The sequence below is a fragment of the Ricinus communis genome, chromosome 5 (genome assembly GCF_019578655.1).
Source record: "Ricinus communis isolate WT05 ecotype wild-type chromosome 5, ASM1957865v1, whole genome shotgun sequence".
Lineage (NCBI taxonomy): Eukaryota > Viridiplantae > Streptophyta > Magnoliopsida > Malpighiales > Euphorbiaceae > Ricinus > Ricinus communis.
The window spans coordinates 29,691,330-29,706,218 of record NC_063260.1 but is presented as its reverse complement, the minus strand read 5'-3'; the positions used below and the strand labels follow the sequence as shown (position 1 = coordinate 29,706,218).

Sequence of the window (14,889 nt, the reverse complement as noted above, 5' to 3'; positions counted from 1 at the left end):
TTAGTTGTAATGTTATATATTTTTAAAAAAATGTAATGATGTTTTATATTGTAATTTCCTTTTAAAAATTCTTTTGCACAGTCTTGATGTATGTCTCCACATATATATCAATCGTTAGATAATTTATACATATTTATTATTTTTAAATGATAAAGTATGTGTCAATCATTTAATATCAAAATGTAAAATATTCACACATACGTGACACTTTCCTATTAATTGTGGTCTATACACTAAATTTATCGTAATTGATTTTTTTTACACTATGATTGGATGAAGTACCAATTTAATTTTTGAATTTGGTACGTGAAGATGGGCAGCACTTAAGGTTGATGGGTGGCAAAGAAGAAAAAGAAATGAGAGGTTTTAGTATGGATGGTTGGCAGGGCAGATTAAAGGAAGGAAAAGAAAAATCTAAATGATCTTATCAACAATTTCTACAAATAGAAACTACTGATAAGATCATAATCGATGTATACATCGAAATTATCTCCAAAGTGTGTATTGTGCGTGCGTGCAACGTCTGTGGCACGTGCAACAATACAATGCAACCATGTGTTTCTCTATTTCAAATTGTTATACTAAATACTCCCTTTCTCTATTTTTACCAAAGATCTACTAGTTGGTAATTAATTTCAAAATTAAAAGTTTTTAAATAATTTAATCCAAAAATTCAAAAATAAATCTATCCTAATTTTTTTTTAGAAAAAATATAATAACATAATATTAAAAAGAGAAAATAGTAATATAATATGTGAGAATGTATCAATTATGTTAGAGATTTGAAAGAATGTGGTAAAGACAATATATCCACCCATAAGATTAAGAAGAGAAATGACACCCAACCCAACTCAAATAGGCCGACAATTGCTAATCAAATTCAAAAGCAAAATTTATATAAGCTTTGCTCTGCCTTAAATGACAATTCTCCACACTTCACCGTAAGCATATATATGTTTAGTGGTATAATAAATCTTTATTTGACATTGAGAATTTTTTACCTATTACTCTATTCAAATACATATTATATTACTGCTTTTACTTTAATATTTAAAAAAAAAAAAATATATGTCTATTTAAAATTAGTTCTATTTAGGAATACAACATTGAGATTTTTCATCTTATTAAACCACTATTTCTACATCCATTAATCAAAAGTCTGATATTTTTTTTTTAAATATCATAATCATCTAATAAATATTTCTTCTTGTTTATACATATACATAACACAAATCAAACCTAAAATAATTAATACTATCAGCTTTGATTCTCAAATAACTTCATTGTTGTTTTTCATATAAATGTTTTCAAAGTTTCTAAAACTTAAATGAAAGTCTTTATTCAAAATTTAAATTTGCAGTCTGCTGGAATTGAAACTGTCAACCAGAATTAATCTGTCATAATGTTATTTTTATACATATACTAGGATAATTATTATATTTATATTTAATATATAAATTAACATCAAAATATTTAACATATTATCTCTGTTAATTATTTAATATATGTCAAAAATTATAATAATTTGAATGAAAATAACTAATATAAATATTATGTAAAATACAATAAGTATCTTACATTTTCTCTTTTATCGATTCAGCACAATTTCAGTCCATATATTATATTATTGATGGATTGTAACCGTAATTGCGACACTTGAATTTCCAAAAGAGTTGATGCCATCGATGCAAAGTGAGCTTGAAAATGGCGAAAACAGAGGCCATAACAGTTTTAACCGTTAAGGAAAAGTTTTCCTTCTTTTTGTTTCTTTTATATATTTATGAAAAATTTAATAACTACGATGGACTTACATTCTGTACAACAACAATATATATATATATATATATATATATACACACGAAAGTAATGCAGTCTCTTCACAAAAAATTTGTATGATATTTAAATTATTTATTTAAATTGTAGTAAATTTAAGAATTTATATAAAAATATTATTGAAAAATAATAATTATATGAGTATTAAAAAATGTATTAACAATTGTAAAAAATATATTAATTAATATTAAAATTATTATAATTTTATACTCAACCATTTAATTACTTTAAATTATTTTATTCACCCTCTCATCGCAAAAAATTTATAAATAAAAAAATTATTAAAAGATAATAATTGTATTAGTATTAAAGAAGTGTATTAACTATTTTAGAAAATTATATATATTAATTAGTATTAGAAGTGTTATAATTTTATACTTAACCATTTAATTATTTTAAATTATTTTTCTCATCCTATCATCATAAGAAATATACTAAAATTCTTAATTCATTTCTTAGAATTATAAACTTAATCTAATCTTAAAAAAATTTCTATAATCTTTTTCTTATTTATTTAATTACTTTAAAATCTTTTCTTCGCTCTCTTTTATAAGGATTTTACTGAGATTTTTAATATATTTTTTAATTTAATTTTTATATATTTTTTATTCTATTTTATAAAAAAACTCGAATTTCATATTTTAATGTAAAGATTAGCATCTAAATAACTTATAATTAATAAACCACTACATCCATGTTAATGACTAATTCATATAAATATTTTATGGCTAAATACATAAATGGATCCTGGAACTTGTTTCGTCTTTACAATTGACCTCCAAACTCAATTTTGATTCAATTGAACTTTTCAATTTTATGAATTGTTATTTTTAACCCCTCAACTAATGATAGTAATAAAAAAACTAATATTCTTACTAACGACATTACTTATAATTAGATCTGTTCATGGGCCGGGCCTGACTTGATTTTGGACAAGCTCGAGCCCGCCTAAGACCGAATTTTTTTTGATATCTCTGAGCCCAAGCCCGAGCCCGACCAATTATTAAATCTGTCCAAAATTGTAGTTACATTTAGATTTAGGATTTTATTTTGATTAATATATTATTAATAACAATAAAACTATAAAAAAAAAAAATAGGTAGCTAAGTGGTATTAGCACTTAATTATAAGTTGAAGATCATAGATTCAAGTGCTAGGTATGACATTTTTTTTTTACTAACTAAACTAGACATCAAGCCGAGCCGGGCTTGGATTTTTATATAAATCTCAAGCCCGGTCCGAAAATTACGGGCTTTTGTGGGTTTGGACCGGACCGGGCTTGTACTAAAAAAGTATTGTCCAAATCTGGTCCGAAGAGTGCGGGCCTGGACAGGTACCCAGGCCCATGAACAAGTCTACTTATAATAGGCAAAATATATAATTAAACTATTGAATTTATCTTATTATCGTAATTGGTCTCCCTAAACTCAATTTTGATTCAATTGCATGTATGAATTTCGCGAGTTGTTATATTTAAATCATTCACAGACGAAAGTTAAACGCTTTGGATTAACTTCTTGTGAAAAGTGTGTTTCATTAATTCTAATATATTATTATATATTAAATTATTCTTTAATTATTAAATTAAATAAAAAAATATATTTTATGAAAAAAAAAATAAACCGTTATAATCCTTCAATTTTTCTATCATCAAGTTCTTATTTCTATTCTCATAAATTATGTCCACACCAGTAACCTAGCAATGAAATATTTAACAGATATAAAAAAGAACAAGTTTTTTTTAAGAACTAAAACTAATTGTTTTACTTTTTCTATTATTATTTTATTTACTTATTTTATATTTGAAATATATTATTATTTTCTTCAATCTTACGCATTTTTTACATTGCGTAAAATATACACCTTTAATGTATGTGATTGAAGGATTTAAAATAACAACCCATAAAGTTGAGGAGTCCAATTGAATCAAAGTTAAGTTCAGGGTGCTAATTGCAAAAATGAGACAAATTTAGGAGACCATTTATGTATTTAGCCGTTATTTTATATTTTAAATATTATTATTTTATTCAAACTTATATATTTTTAGATGGCGTAAAATATACATGCACAACGTCTCTGATTAAAGGCTTTAAAATTAATAACCCATAAAATTGAAAAGTCCAATTGAATTAAAATGATGATCGTGGGACCAATTGCAAAAATGAGACAACTTCAATGATCAATTTATATATTTATCCATATTTTATTTTGTATAAAATAACTTCTATCCAAAGAACGGAGAATAAACTATTTTATTATTGTAATCAATTTATTAATGATTATTTTTTATTTATATATTCTACTTTCATCTTTAAATGTAATTAAAGTACAAGGAAGGAAGAAGGTTGTGGAAAGAATTATTTCTAAAGTTATATTACAAAATTTATAATTTTTAAATAACAAAACTTTTAATTTATAAAATAATTTATGATCATTTACTTATTTCAATTAAAAATTTAATATCTTTTTATATACATATTTTTAAAATGTACACCAACTAACTCTTTTAATTACATGACAATGTTAGTAGAAAGAAACTTCTATGTTAGTAAGTGTGAAAACATTGAATTGAATGTTATAAAAAGCGGCACCATGTTTTGACTCTCGATTAATGACAAGAGATTGGTATTTTGCTTTGTCCATTTTGAAAAGTTAAATATGTAAGGTCTCTATTGTAGCATATATTTGGAAAATCAATTCTCCATTTGAAATTTTACTCATGGAATTTTTCTTTATATGTTTAATGTCTCGTCGAAATTGGAAAAGAAATTTGTAAAAATAATGAATAAGAGCTGTTTCGTTCTCTATTATAATTCTAATTTCGTTTGTTAGAGTTCCATTATAATAACATGGGTCTTATAATTCATTGCCCAATTTTATTTATCCATGTTGCCACCTTATATGAAATTGTATTCTCATATGAATTTCATTATCCTTGAATTATTTGATATTTATTTTTAATTAAGATAATTTCATGTTACTGTAAGATTAAATTACCAAATTTATGATATTATATTTTTATATTAGTAAATAGTTTTTAAATTATATTTTATGTTAAACATTATATATGTTTAATTTAAATAAATTTAGAAGTGGAAGTCATTTATTATTATTTATGATTAAAAAAAGAGAGGACTTTTATCCTCTCTTTTATTTGGGTTGCTCCTTTCTTCTCTCTCCTTCTTCCTCCTTTTCTTTCTTTAATTTTTAATGCATTGATCACGTGCAAAACATATATAGCCTTTGCTGTATTCGAGCTTTATTGCTGTCAATAATTAGGGTTTAGGGATTATCGGCGTCTTCATTCAGCTGACAAAGAAAAGTCTTGTCCCTACCAACTTACTCACCTCTGAATTTTCTAAATTCTTGACTATAATAAACAAAGATATCATCGGACTATAATAGATCTTCATTTCAATATGCACCAACACCGAACTATATTCTCAAATTGACTCTCTTTTTCTTTTAAGAAAAGAAAATATATTGATATGAGATAGGTAATTTCCTCGAATTTTAATTATTAAATTTCCATGTAAACGACAGAAAAAAAAAAAAATTAATAGAAGGGACAGCCAGTTTGAGTCTATAAATACACGACGAATTACAGTTTGTTTTAGGCAAGCAAGGTGCAATATAATAGAGAAGTTATGGGTTCCTTGTCGCTGGAGAGATGGCGCCAGCTGCGATATCCGTAGCCATGGCAGGGCGCAGCTAAAGCCATTCTCTAGCGACAAGCTACCTTTCAACTTCTTTTGCTTCACCGTTCTGTATTTGCGATTTATTTAAAGCGGTAAGTACGTATCCTCCATCACCTAATTCATCTTCCTTTGCTGATAAATTTCCTTTATTTCAGTATAGAGATTAAAAGATATTCTTCAAACTCCATCCAATAATTTATAGTTATTTTTATATGTTGAATAATTTCTTTTAATATAATAACAAAATTTCTACAATTAAACCGATGCATATCCGTCTATATTAGTCCACTCTATGCGAGTCTGAGCTTGCTCTATCCGAATCTGGTTACAGGGTCCATAGATCTTAACACCTTGTGGAGGTAATCTTTCAGGAACTGATTAACATTATGCCATTGTAATCTGTGATGAGATTTTAGCTTATTTAAATCAAAATATTACTCCAATAAATAAAATTATCATAAAATATATCATAAGAATATGTTTATTTTGGTCGTAGATGATCAAGCAACTTCATGAGTTGGGAATCAAGTCCCATCTAAAACTCAGATTATTAAGACTAGAAATATAAAAAGAAACTCAGAAATCTCTAACTTGTTAATGTTTTCAAAGATTATAAAAACAGCTTTTAGTCATTTATCGAAAATAGATTTTTATTTTTTAAAACCATACAAAAAAAAAATTAAAAAGAGAACACAAACAATTTCTAATAAATATATTTTATTTTCTTTATTTTAAGAATTTTAAAAATATAAAATAATAACAATAATAAACACTTCCTAGAGATTTAAGTTTTAGTGACATGTTGTTAAAGCATTTGGACCACTTTATAATAGTAACAATAATAATAATAATAAAAATAAAGCCCGAATCAGTGGCCCTCAAACCTCTGCTTGATTCTTATGTCTTTCTTCTTCTTTTGATATGCTTGATTATTTTATTGGCTTATTAGAGAAAAAAGAAAGGCGTTATAACTCAACCTGTTTAAGGATCCCATTCATTTAATATTGGGTGGATGCCTAAAGTTGAACTTGAAATTCAATTCTCCCCCAATAAGGAGACCGGATGACGTTTTTCTTTCTTTGCCCTTTTTTTATTTATTATTAATTTCTTTTTTTTGTCTCAGATGACTCCTTCTACGTCTCCAGCCATGGTTACACACTGCATTTTCTTTTTACACTGGAATTATTCAAGCCAGCCTACCGGTTTAGTTTATATACATTTTAATTAGTCAACATTTGCTTCTTTTTTATTTTTTAATTTCTCCTTATTTAGTTATTTTCAATTACTATAAAATTGAAAGTTAAGCATAAATTTTACCCCGTGCTTGACGTATATCTCAATTTGAATAAAATTTTAATTTTAACTTTTATTCTTTTCATCGTAAACTTTAAAAAATGCCGAAGGTTATTTTTAAAATTCATATTAAAATAACAATTCATGAGTGAAAATGCGAACCTCCAATCTGGCACCACCACTATAACAGAATCAATATATAGACATAATTAAGATAAAACTTTTCACTGGAAAGATCAATAGGCCAGTAAATAGTATCACTTTGGCATGAGATATGAGGGGCAGGAAAGAAGAAGTTAAAGAGGTGGACAGGAGAGATTCTCGTCTTGTCGCAGGAGTTGGTGGCACCTGCTATATGCCCTGGAGTCAAGCCTTACTTATCCATACCTTGGTAAATAAAACTAGTCTTCGTCAGGATCGTTTCTTTTTCTTGCTAACCTTCCCTTTCTTTTTCTTTTTCGGTAAATAGTAATCTAATGCTGTTATTGTTTACAGCAGACTTGGAATTTGGAGATTCGTGAGTTGGGTTTATGAAAAACAAATTCCTAGCACCATCCATTAGCTATTGGAGTTTTACATGATTATTAGCTTTTTTGTTCATAATTATTCAGATTGCCAACTCATTTTTACACAGTTTTTGTCTAGACCGAGAAATTTTATAAAATATATGAATTTAGTTTAAATTCATTATTTGACAAGTAAAAATATTGAATTTTAAAAAATATCTCATCCATCCAAATTTTTTATTTTTAAAAATTTTAATTTTCCATCTAATAAGTGAAAAAAAATCCAAAATTCACTATTTTAAGAAAATGATAGATTGTTTTATTATTTATTTGTTTCAATACTGTTCCTAATAAATTTATTTTATCCCAAAATTATATTTAACTTTAAATAAAAAATCTATTATTTTTATGTTTAATTCAAACATAAAATTTTAGAAATCTATAATTTTAAATCAATAGATTTTGATTATATATGATGATTTCTCGCCATAAACAATACAAATAATATATTAAACTTAAAAGAGAATGAGCTGAATAGATTATAATAAAATAATTTTTTTTGCTTGATATTAGACTTTAGTTGTAAAAGTAGAATGTTTACAGAATTTCCTTATTAACTTTCCATTTTCACATTTTTTTAAAACATGATATTTACAATAATAAAGATCGGAATTAAAACAAACCAAACATATCAAAAAGAAAGATTCGATTTCTCATTCATTTTCCAATAAGTTATCCATTGTGCACATTAACTTTTGATTGCATTTATTCTCGTAAATACTTAAAAGTTATTGCTACAAAACAGATCTTTGCTCTCAGCCTCAGCGAATCATCCATATTAACGAATTTATGCATAAGAATTAGTCTTTTAGTTATTTAAAGAGTAAATCATATCACAAAGCCTTTCTCACCTATAAAAGAACAAAAATATGCCTCTCTTTTTCATGGAAGACAGCTAGGAAACCACAAGGAACAGATGTAAATTTAATCTTCCCAGTCAGTTTCCCAAATAATAATTGTTTGTTTTGCTCTTTGAAGGCCTCAAGGATTCAGAGATCTTACAAGACTTTGAATCATTCACTTGTGCTAGTCAATTGATACTGGATTTATTCCTTCTTCTTTTTCTCTGAACAGTTGAATCCTTTTCGCTTCATTTTGGAAAATTAATGGAGGTTTCGGTATAGAGATTTTCCATGATTGATTGAATTCTACTTGGAGTTGTCTACTAATTAGTTATGAATAGCATTTTCTAAGAGATGTGGAATTTTCAGCTTGTTGCTCTTGTTTTATATTTGTCAAAAATGGCTCAATCTAGAACGTGTAAATATATAGGTCAAGATTTTAAATCAAAATTGTCTATGGATTCCAACTATAATTATTTATCAAATTTTAGTAAAAAAAATGTGAACGAAATGAAAATGATGTATGGAAAAGTTTCAAAATGGTAGAAAGGAGACATCTTGGTGAACCCAAGTGAGGATGAATAAGGGCTTGAAAGCTTCATTGAGATTTGAAATTGTTTATTTTTTTATTAGTATAGAAGAAGCATTTATTTGTCTATGGGTACGTTTGCTAATTAGATTAGCTTTATATTTACTTATTGATATAGAATTATATTTGATATTTTAAAAATAAAATTCAAAATATCGAAATATAGTAGTTCGGAAAGAGCTATTACAATTGTAATAAAAAAAATATAAGAAATTTAAACATATTTTATATTTTAAATTTAAAATAAATATAGACTTAATCGAGTGTGCCCAACTCCGGAACATCATTTGGACTAAAAGAGAAAAGCATTGGGAAAATGCAAACAAATTCTATTACAGTGGATGTAAGTAGGAATATTCAAAAATAGCTGCTCGCTAATAATTACAAAGTCTCCCCAATAAAGTGCCATGCAACTTCCAGCTTATTGCTTTCTTCATCTTTTTTTCTACAGATCGATCATAAAACTCGACTCCAAAAACTTAATTATATATGCAAGCAAATCTCATGCAATTTCCGTTGATACCTGCCCATTTTTTTATACATATAAAATAAAGAGAAGAGAGAGCATTGGGTTCCAGCCATGAATAATTGTTGTTATCATTCAAGACTTTGGGGTCATCAAGTTCTGTCCCCTACCGACCATCCCGAACAAGCCGACATTGTTTCCAAGATGCAACTTTACAGTGTAATTGTTTAGGTATAAATAATGTATCTTATCAAACTCATGACTGTACTAGTATATACATGAAGATGCAACTTAATTATTGTGTGAGTAGCCAACATTGTTTCAGCAAGAGACATCCGTCTGCGACACGAATCCCTACAATTTGCCTTGTGGATATAATTTATTGGCACTTAATTTTTGCCTTGTGCTCCTTCAACTATGCTTATCGGTAGTTCTCCACATGACAATTCATATTTAGCTATTAGGTCCTATGTTTATATATAATATCACCAAAAATTATATAGTACGGCAGCCACAAGACAACGAAGCAAATTTAATTAAGTTATCCAAGTAAAAGTGTTTTTTTTTTTTTCAATTACTTACCAGTGGTGATGAACTGACGATGGATCATAATTATTTTCTTTCTAACGTCATAATAATAAATTTGATTTCCATTTATTAGGTTATGCCTGTTTGTGGTGCTTTTTCTAGTAAAAAATGGGAATCTAATACTCTCTCTATTTCTTACTTACTAATGGTCTCTTCTTCAAATAAAATATTAATGGGACATTATTTTTTTTTCATCTTTAAAAAGTATTAATTTTTTTCTTATTTTATTTTTGTGTTATTTAGTCAGTTTTTTTTCTATAATTAACCCGATTAAATAATTTTTTAATCCAAATCAACTACTAAGTAATTAATAAGCACTCATAAAAAAAATAATCCTTAACAAAGAAAAAATAGTAAAAAAAAAAAAACTGGTTCATTTTGCAGTTTCCACTGCCATTATAGGCATTATAAAATCAAATTCCCGAAAACATTAGGAAATGTGGACGACCATTGTGTTTCACAGCAAGACACTCCACGACGAGGAGACTTATTTGGTGATTAATTAAAATTAAGAATATGAATGGTTTATGAGGCATTAAAGTTTATAAGTTGAAGTAGAAATTTCCTGCTCCATTAAAGTATCAATTCATCATTTCTTTCATTAAAGATAAAAACAAAATAAGTCATTATCCTTACAGTGCTTTGACTAGTTATTTCTTTATGGTCGAGAATCTGAATTTCAGCCTAACCCATCAGACCAGAAAATAAAAATATTCCAGAGAGATTTGGTCCAGGAATATATGTTGGCCAATTTTAACCTCGACCCATATACTAATAATTATAACCCCAAAAAAAAAAACATCAAAAGAAATTTGCCAGTTAACAAAATGGGCGATGCTCATCCTTTGGATTCCTAATATCAAACTTGGAAGAGGTCAAAAAACTTTCTAGGCATGAACTGCACAAGATTATACATTATCTTGTAGTATTTAATGAAGCCTTTTAATTTTGTCTAAAATATTATATGGTCAAATGTTTCAGTGTATTAGGCCCTACACAAGACCGCACATTTCAAGACCGGCCAGCTCCCCACTGTATGGATGCATTGTCTCCTTATGCATCACCGTTAATCATGATCATGTCATTTCCCTGATCTTTCTCTATTTTCTTTCACTGAATAATGGACAAAATACTTCTTCTTTTTCTCTATATATAGAAGAGTCAGTCTCTGCAATTAGGGCATGAGATGCAGGAGAGAGAGATATTAAAAGAGAGAGTGTGTCTCTTAATCTAGTGACTAGAAAATGAGTAGAAATGTAGATGGCTAGGGTATCGTGGGAGTACTTCTTTCTCAGGAAAGATTGTGCATGTATAGGCGTTTAACGTCTACAGACTACCTTAATCTTGTTAGCTGTCAAAGAGATTATTATAAAAGCTGTTGAAAAGATGAGCTGAAAATGCGTGGAAGAGAGGGGTAAAGTGGGGTTCTGTCGCAGGAAAGATGGTACCTGGTGTTTACAAAATTAATAGCAATAGGTACCATCATTCCTCGACAGAACTTCCCTTTGTCCTCTAGAAAGATCCTACTCTAATCGATAACCACTTCTGATTGATTGCAGTTTAAACCATCTCTCTGGCCGCATGCGTGCACACGGTCATTTGATGCATAGAGGTATCAGTATAGAATTATATTGAACTGTATACGTCTAGGGATTTCTTTTCAGGTCTTTATATAAACTGCAGGCTAAGGAGTTCCACAGAAAGGGTATGTTATGTTTCAGTTATAAGCTTGCAGAGGTGTTTAATCTATTGAACGTAGTAGTATTTCTTAATTAATATGAATGTTCTTCAGAAATTTTACTGGAATTCCTTTTTGGAATTATACTCTCTCTTCTTCTTTTTTTGGTTTTGTTTCTTTTTATGTTTAGGACTTGGCGTCTTGATTGCATCAGTGTTCCTTCCGTCTCTGACATACTTACGACCAAACCAACAAAAAGGAAAGAATATGGAACGGGCGTGATTCTGTTTCTTTTTAAAATCAAAGTAGGGACGTCTGGGTAGGAATGGCGCATGGTTCCTAATGTGGCAGATTATAAAGGCGTGAGAAGATTTAAGGAGCTGCTGGTTTTTCACTTGTCAGGTTCTGAATTGAGCTCTTTGCGCTGCTTCTGAATGCATTTTGCAATGCTGCAAGCTTTCCCTCACTCATTTGCTTCTTTCTGCAGTTACTGCTGTGAGCTTGATCCCGTCAACATCTGATCACAGTATCCAGTGCATATCTTTCTTGGGTCTGTCTTTTTTTACCTGGTTTCGGTCATTTTAGGCAATATCAGCTAATTGCTGTTGTGTTAGTAATTCTAATATTGCTTAAAAGCTATATTAATTAATAAAATTCTTGTGCCTATACATGATCCTAGCCTGATTTAATTGGTGTTTTGATATTTTCTTTTTCTTTTTCTTTTCCTCCTGTAGATCATAATATAATTTTATTAGAAAATCAGGAAATGGGCCCTTACAATTAAAATACTTTTTTATTATTATTATGATAGAATAAAATAATAATTGTTTCAACGAGTGAAGAAGTTATACATACCAAGAAAATTCTCATTGTAGGAGATGACACCAGCTAAACCTCTCCATCATGTAACTCTTTAATATTAAAATAAATAAAAATTATTATCCAGTCACGACAAATAGTAGTCCTTCCTAATAGCATTTGCACTTAGTTATTTTTATAATTTCTATGTTAATTTGTTGAATGTGTACTTTACTACATTTTATTTTTGCTTTTGAGATCCCTTATTATTAATATTTGGATGGTTTTTATTCATTTAATTATTAAGCTTGGATTAAAGCAGCACATATGTATGATTATGCACCCTGTAACTAAAGGTAAATTCTTAGCCAATGAAATCTTCATAATGTTCATAAATGATATTCATATTGCATGACCTTTTTGACTGAATGTCTTCACAAAATTTATGATTGTGTTTCTTAATGTTTTCAACATAATTTATTCTTGTTTTCCCGAACAACTTATGATTGTGTTGGTTAATTTTTTATTTTCAAGCTGTATAGGTATTAAGTAATATGAATTTCTATCCAAATTCAATGTGGACATAATAATGAAATGGGAATCAAAAGTTGAATAAGAATACTTATACATATATAGTTTAAATTTAGTGGGCCACCATATTTTAAAATAGTATGCAATTTCTAAATTTTCAATCAAATAATAATTATTTTTTTGAACTTTAAACACTTATAAACAAAAAGCAATCATATTAATTCAAACTCCACGAGTTCTAGTTTTTTTTTTTTTTCGAAGGGAAAACAAATTTATTAAGAAAGCAAAGCTGCAAAAGCAGCATCATCAGCTACAAAGGAATATCTATAATAGGATCACGTTTCTAAACCAACACAGCTTTATTCTTTTCCGATCGCCAGGACCTGAGATGGCAACTAATTAACAATCTATCTTGGCTTATTGCATGGTTAACATTCACCTTAAAAGACAGAGCAAAGATACATTATGCATATTGGTAAGAGAATTAGTTCTCTTGCATATCGAACAATCCATATACAACTATTCTCTAATCCCATTACCACTCAAAATCAGGTTGTAAAAGCATTTAATTCATAATATTCTTCTTCTTTTTTTTTCCATTGTCTTCTCGACAGTGGATATATATTTCTCAAATTAAGATTATTCTCTACAAAAGTATTTGAATTATTTGAGAGCAATTCAGTAGATTTAGAAAGATGAACTTAGACTTCTAAGCTCAATCCTTATGCCTGTTTCTTGTTGAAACCCCATGTAGATACAAGCATATATATGGTATATATGAAACCAAATCTCTGATGATATTTGTTCTCACGAAAAATCAGGTGACGGATGATCATATGTGTAAGCTTATTAATATATTTTAACATAATTTGTTGGGGTGGATTGGAACTTTATTTATGCTTCCAGCTGATTGATGTAATGTTTCTTGACTAGTAGAAGGTAGTTAGAAGTTCTTTTTCTAATTAGTTCCCCTCATCCTTGAAAATCGATGGTCTTCCTAATGGAAATATCAACACAGACAATCCTCGTAAAGCTAGGATGATGATCTGGATTTCCAGATAGAAATACTTGAAATTTTCTATTGCTAATTCTTGCTTAATCTCAAATTGCTAATTCTATTTTATTGGCATAACAGTGCATAACATTATGTATGTATGAGAATCCTGAAGTTGATAATCCTGGAATTTTGTTTGATATTAAGATAAGCCGGTTGCTTATTATAGAATTTTCACAAATCACTATGCAACTTCTAACTCTTTTACTTTAGCTATTCTTTCATATTAGTTTGGAACACAAGCCTCAGTCACTTAATTAATTTTCCTATATTAAGAATGGATAATTATAAATTGGCTTGGAAAAGAAGGTATTTCATTAACAGGTAATTCATATAAAGATCGATTTCATGCAACTTTCCATTTTTATTTACCATTTTTCTAGTAGCGGATCTAGACATGTAAATTTGACAGAAAACCATTTCAATTTTATCTTTGAAAATTATATCAATGATTTGAATGGATTACGATACGTTTCATTTAAAATATATATATATATATATATATATATATATATATATATATATATTGACAATCTTAGCTGAAGTTTTCTATACTTAATTTGATATTAGTTAAATTAATGTATTAAATAAGATTTCGTTTACTGCATAAATAACATTAGATAACAAATAAATAAATAAAAAGAAACTAATAATTGAGGTTTATTTTGACCAGCGATTCATTATATTTAGGGGATGGGACTAGAAAAAGATGAAGATGACAAAGGCAACAAAGAAAAGAAAACAAAGAAAAAGAAACTTTAACGAATGCGAAGAAGGGTTAGTAGGAGCTATCGTCCGCTCTTGATTATTTCCCAAATCCATGTCTTGATTTAGGTCATGAAGTCCAGTTTCTACAATTAGTCACCATGCCTTAGAATTCAACATATTCTAGTGTGTGTATATATATATATATATATATAATATCACAGCACATTTACAAAAATAATCCCACA

At 28.1% G+C, this 14,889-nt stretch overlaps 1 long non-coding RNA gene across 1 annotated transcript; it reads left to right on the top strand.

Annotated features, from left to right (window-relative positions):
- Positions 1 to 11,062: 11,062 nt before the first annotated feature.
- Positions 11,063 to 12,221, top strand: LOC125370175. The gene is made up of 2 exons (XR_007216088.1): positions 11,063 to 11,955; positions 12,041 to 12,221. It is a non-coding gene; the product is annotated as an uncharacterized LOC125370175 (long non-coding RNA).
- Positions 12,222 to 14,889: the final 2,668 nt, after the last annotated feature.